General features: G+C 36.1%; 2 long non-coding RNA genes across 2 annotated transcripts; one reads left to right on the top strand and one right to left on the bottom strand.

Moving 5' to 3' along the window:
• Positions 1 to 564: 564 nt before the first annotated feature.
• LOC140175373 (uncharacterized) lies at positions 565 to 3,519 on the bottom strand. The gene is made up of 2 exons (XR_011866081.1): positions 3,036 to 3,519; positions 565 to 2,544 (listed from the first exon to the last, which is right to left on the bottom strand). It is a non-coding gene; the product is annotated as an uncharacterized lncRNA (long non-coding RNA).
• A 175-nt stretch (positions 3,520 to 3,694) lies between these two features.
• On the top strand, positions 3,695 to 6,243 carry LOC112711708 (uncharacterized). The gene is made up of 6 exons (XR_003157577.3): positions 3,695 to 4,572; positions 5,057 to 5,215; positions 5,395 to 5,463; positions 5,561 to 5,661; positions 5,844 to 5,912; positions 5,998 to 6,243. It is a non-coding gene; the product is annotated as an uncharacterized lncRNA (long non-coding RNA).
• The last annotated feature ends 2,488 nt before the right edge of the window (positions 6,244 to 8,731 follow it).

Raw genomic sequence — 8,731 nt, 5'->3', positions numbered from 1 at the left:
TGTTCCAAATTAAATGAGTTTAAAAAGAATCATTTTATAAAGAAGAGTCCTAGGTAAACAATGACCAATTTGAATAATTTTATAAAAAAAAATTTATTTTTTATTTTTTTTTAAATTATGTGTTAAGTCTCATATCGTACGCATTGAAAAAAATTACAATATTTTCTGCATATTTCTTCCGTGGTACTCCAATTTTATCTTTTTAATACACAATCAATAACTACATATGTTCTTATTAGACTAAAATAATATGAATTGAACAATGTCATAACAGATAAACCAGATTGGTTTCCATCTCCCTTTAAGCAAGGTCTGACTTCGAATTTTTGGAAAAAAAATCGCTAAGAAAATAAATCCCACTCTGATATAAATATTCTTGGCTCGAATATATAATTGCTTCTAGCTAGCACAAAGAGTTTACATTATGGTTCAAGAAAAATCGATCGCTAAATTGGTTGTTATTCCGGTAATTTTTTATAGTACATACTTATAACTTAACTTCAAAATTTATATATTTACCAATTTGAGTTTCAATTTTCTTTCAATAATTTTTTGAAAGTTTAATTTTCTAAATTTCTCTTCTATCTTTAGACAGAATTATCTTATTTAAAACTTTATTGTTTCACACGCACAGTATGGGATCCTTTCTAAATACAAGAGAAAAGATGTTATGTGATGTCTTCAGAGATTATAAAAAAACTTTACCAATTCACAACTATTAAACTGAACTGTTTAACATACATTGAACTACGGGTTTTGGAATGGACTAGAGTGGGTATGGAACTTCCAGTGGAGGAGGCAGCTGTTTCAATGGGAACTGGAGCTCTTGAACCAACTCCATGAGACTTTACTGTCAGTAACACTTGCGAATGAGAGAGAGGACAGGGTCGTTTGGAAATTTGATAGAACTGGTACATTCTCCACATGCTCCTTTGTAAAGGTGATGCAGGATTCGGTCATCCCGGAGGCCATAACTAGCTATAGCTTCACTAGTGCTGTTTGGAGGGGCTTCGTCCCGCAAAGGGTGGAACTGTTTACATGGTTTGTGTTGATTGAGAGGGTGAATACTAAAGAACGACTATCCAGATTAGGTGTTATTGGTCAGCTTGATAATATCTGTGCATTATGCGGTAAGGCTGTTGAGTCTGGTTTTCATTTGTTCATTGGCTGCGAGCTCACTTGGCAGGTGTGGAGCGCATGGCTTTTCGCCCTTGGAAGGTTATGGACTATCCCAGGTACACTGAAGCAACACTTTGAGAGCTGGATGCATGCTGCACAACGAAAAATAGAGAGAAAGAGGTGGTTAGTTGGATTTTTCGCTGTAATCTGGACAATTTGGTTAGAAAGAAATGATCGGTATTCAATAATCATGGCTCAGGAGTGGTGGAAATCATCAACAGGTCCTTTATGCTCTCTGGTGATTGGATTGGTGATGTTCCCTTTGGTTGTTGAGGCAATGCCAAAGATAACGAGGAGTTGAGGTGACTCTTGCGAATTTAGTAATGCTTGTATTTTGAGATGTACTTGTACTCATGGATCTCTGCTCCACTTTATTGTGTTGAGCGCTTTTTCTTTCAAAAAAAACGTCTAATTATTAAGTAACTATATTTCAAGACAACATGCTGGCTCTTAATTATAGACTATATATCAAAAAAAAGGACAACATTAATATAAAAAAAATAGACTTTAAAACTTTTGTTAGATAAAAGAAAGGATTTTAAAATTTTCTTAGTTCTTTTCATCCAAAAACTTTGAATAAAAATAAACTTTATTTTATTTTATTTTGGAAATTCCCTTGAATGGTCATGTGTTAATTACGACCTCTGTGACATATCTATATTCAATTCTATAGCAAAATCTCTTGGATGATATTTTTTGGGCGGATTAATTAGTTCAAAGTCCAAACATAGTGATCTTCAAGTGATTACATTCATGTATCTAGGTCCATTATATTGTACCACAAACTAGGAGTGTTTGCGGTGCGGTTTGGTTCGGTTTTTGAAGGAAAAGCCATCCGATTCGATCGTTTAATTAAGTTGTGGTTCGGTTTGATTCGTTTTTTTTATAAGGTCATCCGAACCGAACCAAAACAATTAAAATCAGTTTGGTTTGGTTCGGTTTGTTCGATTTTTTGAATTAAATAAAAAAAATTCTACCATACTATTATGCAATGTCATAAAATTGAAATCAATGAACAAGCAATAAACCAAACAGAACAAAACTTGATAATCTGAACTTGGCAAATTAAACACCAAACAACACAAATTGAACTTGGCAAATTAAACACTAAACAGCAATACCATTATACCAACAAATTGAACACTCTGACTTGGCAATTGAAAACTACAATTGCGTATCGCAGTGAAACATAATTTCATTAATTTGAGATTTTTGTTTTGGTTTGTTGGTAATTTTGAAGAACTTGTTACTGAAAGGTCCCATTAATATTACATAATTTGTGACCTAAGATAACATGTTGGAGTTGGAGATCCCTATCAGAAACTGAAAGCCTCTATTTTAGAAGCCAAATTCAAAACTTTGATCCTACAAATAAATTGAAAAAAAAAAACACAACTCCAATCATTCACCTATATCTGAAGCAAAAGGCAAACTATTTACTATTTTCTCATTGTTTTGTCCGTTTCTGTATTCATGTGAGGAAGAAAGTGGTTAAAACTAAAATTTTACATAAAATAAAAAAACAATATGAAACATACATGAAATGGTAAACATTACTTATAAACTATTTTCCAGGTTAAATTATGTTAATGATTATATTAAAATTGAACTAGATCCCTAATATCATTTTTCAGGTTAAATCTATTCAATTCTATCAATCTTTATATTAAAATTGAACTCCTAGATCCTAACGTACAAAAAAAGATGATTAAACTAAAGTATAAAATTTTGAAATAATCTATTGTTGAGATTCAAAACATGGGATCCGAGGCAACAATAACCCTAACCTGAATAAATTGAACAATAACCAGCAAGCAGCAATACCAACAAGGCAACAATGCATCAGTAAAGTTTACCTAAATAGATGGCTCGGGCTCCATATGCACTCGAATCGGTGGCTGGGTGAGAGACTTTCTGGGTGGAGGAGGCGAGGTCGGAGGTGGTGAGGTGACCCTACAGAACCCAGAAACGCTGCTGGGTGGAGGCGGCGAGATCGGAGGTGGTGAGGTCGGAGGTCCTGTGTTGATCGTCACCCGTGGCTGTGCTACCCTGTGGCTTTTAGGTCAGTGGGTGACTGGGTATTCGTCTTCGTCTTCGCAGTGGGTGGGTGGCTCAGGCTGGCTTCGACTTCCAGTATCAAGGAGTGAAGGAGGTGAGATTTGGAGGAAGAGGAAGGCTTCGGCCTTCGAATATCAAGGAGGTGGGTGGCTCAGGCTGGCTCCGTGGGGGGGTCTGGCCGTCTGGGTGAGTGGGCGAGATGTGGTGGCTCCGATCTGGGGTTTGGGCGGGGTTAGGTTTCCATGGGGGGAGGAGGGACTCGCGCAGCAAGGTAACGCGTTTGGAGGGGGTGGGGTTGGGGTATTTTTAATTTTAGGGTTTTGGGAAGAACCGGTTCAGTTCGGTTCGGTTAGGTTTTGGTGGCAAGAACCGAAAATCGAACCGAACCGCAGAAAAACCGCAAAACATCACTTTTTTCGGTTTTTTCGGTTTTCAGTTATTTCGATTTTCGGTTTTTTCGGTTCGGTCTATCGGTTTAGTTCGGTCCGAATCGGTTTTGAACACCCCTACCACAAACAATACTTTGATTCTGAAAATCAAATCAAAACAGTTAGGTTTGACGCATACTATATATAAACCAAGCAGTAGTATCCCTCATTATATTAAGTTCTATATTAAGAATTGTATTGTGTAACGAATTCCATGTGCTAATTAGACGGAGATTTGTAAACAATAAATTTGAGAAAAAGCATCATCATATATATTAGGGATTAGGGAATCAAAGATATTAGGGGTGTTCAAAACCGATCTGGACCAAACAAAATCGACTAACCGAATCGAAAAAATCCAAAACCGAATAAACCGATAAAATCATATTTTGTTGTTTTTCTGTGGTTCGATTTGGTTTTCGGTTTTGATATTAAAAACCCTAACCAAACCGAACCGAATCGGTCAACTTAAAAACTATGAAAACCATTAGACCATTATCCCACCCCACTCCCATCAGATAACCTAACGTTCCTAACCCATTACCCTAACCCCAACGCAGCCACTCTCTCGAAGAAGCCCCATTACCCCAACCCCTCCCAGCCCCTCTCAGCCCCGCCTCCCAGCGCCTCACAGCCTCTTCCAGTCCAGCCGAACCAACCCCTCCCAATCCCGCCGAACCACTGCCTCGCAGCCCCTCCCAGCAGCGCCTTTCAGCAGCGCCTCTCAGTAGCGCCTCCCAGCAGCGCGAACCGGTGAACCCATCAACGACGTTCAGCCCCTCCCAACAGCGCGACCCGTCAAACGTAGCCCCTCCCAGCAGTGCCGGACCAGCCACCCAGCAGTGTAGGACCAGCCCCTTCCATCCCCTCCCAGCGCCGAACACCAGATATAGAGCCTCCAAGTCAGGTATTAATTTGAAAAATTTCTATTCTATCTATTATGTATTTGTTGCTGACAGTTGTTGATTGTTCATTTATTTGTTGCTGATTGTTGTTGATTGTTGTATTTGTTTATGCTGTTTGTTGTATTTGGGGATTTTAACTTTTGAATGTGTATTATTCCTGATTGTTCGGGTTCTAGGTTCTGATTGTGGTGTTTTTAGGAGACGTTCTTGCTGTTTATTGATTTATTGCTGACTTGGTATTGTTGAATTATTTTACTGCTTCTGTTTGAATAAGTTTTGTTCTATGTTAAGTGTATTTTTGAAATTATTGATTATTGAATTTGTTTATGCAGTTTGTTGTATGTGGGGGTTTTAGCTTCTGAATGTGTACTATTTCTGATTGTTAGGGTTCTAGGTTCTGATTGTTAGAGAAGTTATGTTTTTGATTGTTAAGGTTCTGAATGTGTATTATTAAATGCTGTATTTGAGATTTGTGTGCTGATGTAGTTGCTATAAGGAATTGAAAGTGTAATTCCATATGGAAAGGAAGCTAAAAATGAACCAACAAAGATTGTTCAAGGAAAGTCTTTGAGGGTCCTTGTATACGGAGAAGATTGCTATGGTTGTTGTGTCGGTGATCTCTACTATAATGACATTTTTGCATAGGTAATTTGGTTTGTACTTTCTCTCGATTTTTCATTCATTTGTCAAGGTCGCCTTTGGAACATTCTTGAATTAATGTAGCTAGATACAATTAAATAATAACGAATTACATGTTAGTTCAATTAGCTCTATATAACTTAGGATTGCTTGAGTTTCTCATTTTGCTTTTCTTTTATGATAAGGAAATGATGCTGAAGAAGGGTTTAGCATGGCACTACTAAGCCTATGAAAAAAGTCCAAAACTAGAAACAGTAAGTGATATACTACTTTTTCTTGTTTCTTTCATTTCTTTGTGCCAAAGCTATGTATCTAAACTTTATATTGTTGTTATTCTAATGGAAAAACAAGCAAGAGCAGAGCCAGTTGGATTATGGGCCTCAAAGAATCCAGAGAACCCTGTGCCTGGGTATATATATAACGATCTCTACTATAACGACATTTTTGCACAGGTAATTTAGTTTGTACTTTCTCTCGATTTTTCATTCATTTGTCAAGGTCGCCTTTGGAACATTCTTGAATTAATGTAGCTAGATACAATTAAATAATAAAGAAATACATGTTAGTTCAATTTAGCTCTATATAACATAGGATTGCTTTTGAGTTTCTCATTTTGATTTTCTTTTATGATAAGGAAATGATGCTGAAGAAGGGTCTAGCATGGCACTACTAAGCCTATGACAAAAGTCCAAAACTAGAAACAGTAAGTGATATACTGCTTTTTCTTGTTTCCTTCATTTCTTTGTGCCAAAGCTATGTATCTAAACTTTATATTGTTGTTATTCTAGTGGGAAAACAAGCAAGAGCAGAGCCAGTTGGATTATGGGCCTCAAAGAATTCAGAGAACCCTGTGCCTGGATATATATATGGTATATGGTCTTTTAATAAATAAGGAATTCATTTTCTTATGTGTTTGTGTTTTGCTGAATTGTTAACACATTAGTCACTTTAAACAGTAGAATATGTAGTTTTTTTTATCTATAACTGTGAAACATTGGATCAAGACCTTTGTTAGTTATTGCGTATTTGTGTTCTATGATTGTGAAATGGTATGATAGGTTTTTTTTTTGAGTTGATTGAAAAAACCGAACAAACCGAACCAAACCAAACCAAACCGATTTCAATTGGTTTGGTTTGGTTCGGATGGTTTTGATTAAAAAATCGAACCAAACTGAACCGCAGCTTAATTAAACGATTGGATCGGATGACTTTTCTCTAAAAAACCGAACCAAACCGTACCGCGAACACCCCTAAAAGATATGGTGACAGCCAAGCTAATCTCGGTTGTGATGCTTCCTTAAAAGAAATCTTCCGACACAGCATGTACCATATTAAAATGATAAGTGCTACATGCTATAATGCTATAATAAAGTTTAGTCTATTGAGATCTTCTATAATATATATATATATGAACGGCGAGCGTGCTTCTTGTTTTATATTTATTTGATCTTATCCAAATATCCCTAAGCAAACCCACACAACCCACACAAAAAAAATGTTAATTTGTTTTGTTGGCAGCATATATAAATATTTGAAAACTTTTAAAGTGTACCAGTATATTAATATTTCAATAAATTTTTAAAGTTGAATCATAATTAACCATGTAAATTATGATGAGCATATCATCGCAAAAATATCATAAAATAAAGAAATTAGGAATATTAATCAAACAATTGAGGAAAAGCCAAAGCACAGTGATTCAGTGAAAGTAATAAGTCTGGGTTCAGTGTTTCGATGATGTATGATGTCAAATCTCTTTTGCAATCTCCTTCACTGCTGCAACGCATTGTTAATTAATATGCATATATAATAATTAATTTGATACAGTCTCTTTAAATATTAAAAACAAAAGTAATAGATTCCAATTAAATTGGGTGAGCTTGGGATAGCTAGGAAACCTGCCGACATTACTTGAATGGGGAAAGCTCAGTATACAAGCGATTAGGGCTTGTAACTATTACAAGTTTATTAATGCCTAATCCACCAAAACGTGTTGCAACTCCTACGTCACTTACACGCGTTTTATTCATGTCGTTTCACGTTTTTTTTGTGCCTCTTTTTCTTCTTCTTCTTTCTCTGTGTCTCTTTTTCTTCTCTTCCTCCCTCTTTTTTTTTATTGAAATTTTTTCTCCTCTTTTTCGTTTTCTCTTTCTCCTTCAGCAAAATCACTAGAAAAAACGAAGAAACATTATTCAAGGTACGTTTCTTGCCTTCTCTTTCTCCTCCTTCTTCTTCTTCTTCTTGCTACACGTTCTTCTTCCTCTTTCTGTTCTTCTTCATTTACGTGCTTTTCTCTCTGTTTTCTTTTTTCGTTATTCTCGATTTCTATTATTTTTTGACATCAAGCTCTGAAATCGTTTTTGAAGAAGAAGAAGTAGCAGAAGATGAGGAGGAGAAAGAGAAAGACTTCTGAATTATGCATGATTTTGGGTGTACTTTCTTAAATCCTTTGCGTGTATTTTCTGTAATCTTTTGGGTGTATTTCTATAATCGTTTGGGTGAATTCCTGTAACCGTTTGGGTGTATTTCTGTAATCTCTTGGGTGTATTTTATGTAATCGTTTGGGTGTATTTCTGTAATGCCTGCCATTTTTTCTGAAATGAAAAATACACCCATAGATATCAGTAAGATACACCCATAGATATGAGTCAGATACACCCATAAATATCAGTCAGATATCACTCAAATACACCCAAATGATTACAGAAATACACCCAAAGGATTACAGAAAATACACCCAAACGGTTACAAGAATTCACCCAAACGATTATAGAATACACCCAAAGGGTTACAAAAAATACACCCAAAGGATTTAAGAAAATACACCCAAAATTCGTTGAAGTACATCTTATGCATAATTCAGAACTCTTTCTCTTTCTCCTCCTCATCTTCTGCTACTTCTTCTTCTTCAAAAACGATTTTACCATGAAAAATTGAAAAAAAAAAACAAGAAAACAGAGAGAAAAGACGTAAATGAAGAAGAAGAAAAAGAAAACGAGGAAGAAGAACGTGCAGAAACGAAAGAAAAGGAGAAGAAGAAGAGTAAGAGGAAGAAGAACGTGCAGCAAGAAGAAGAAGAATTTCAGAAACCATGAAAATCGAAAAAAAACGAGGAAGAGGAAGAGGAAGAGGAAGAGGAAGAGGAAGAGGAAGAAGAAGAAGACGAAGACGAAGACGAAGAAGAAGAAGAAGAAGAAGAGAAGAAGAAGAAGAAGACGAAGACGAAGAGGAAGAGGAAGAGGAAGAGGAAGAGGAAGAAGAAGAAGAAGAAGACGAAGAGGAACCGTTTGAGTGGGGACGCGTGTAGTTACGCTCCATTCAAAATGAGTTAGTGCGCGTGTTAATAAAGTTTAGGCTGATAACTTGTAAAATTTGTACGGCCTTTTTACTTGTATGTGTAGCAGACCCCTACTTGAATACGTTTATCATATGATTATTTAATAAAAAAATTTATAGTACCTGCCTGCCGCCATGCATATAGTGACTATCATGCTCTACACTTTCAAATTAAACGACAAACAA

Source organism: Arachis hypogaea, chromosome 9 (assembly GCF_003086295.3).
Source record: "Arachis hypogaea cultivar Tifrunner chromosome 9, arahy.Tifrunner.gnm2.J5K5, whole genome shotgun sequence".
Lineage (NCBI taxonomy): Eukaryota > Viridiplantae > Streptophyta > Magnoliopsida > Fabales > Fabaceae > Arachis > Arachis hypogaea.
The sequence above is the reverse complement of the archived record's forward strand: the minus strand, read 5'-3'. Positions and strand labels throughout refer to the sequence as shown.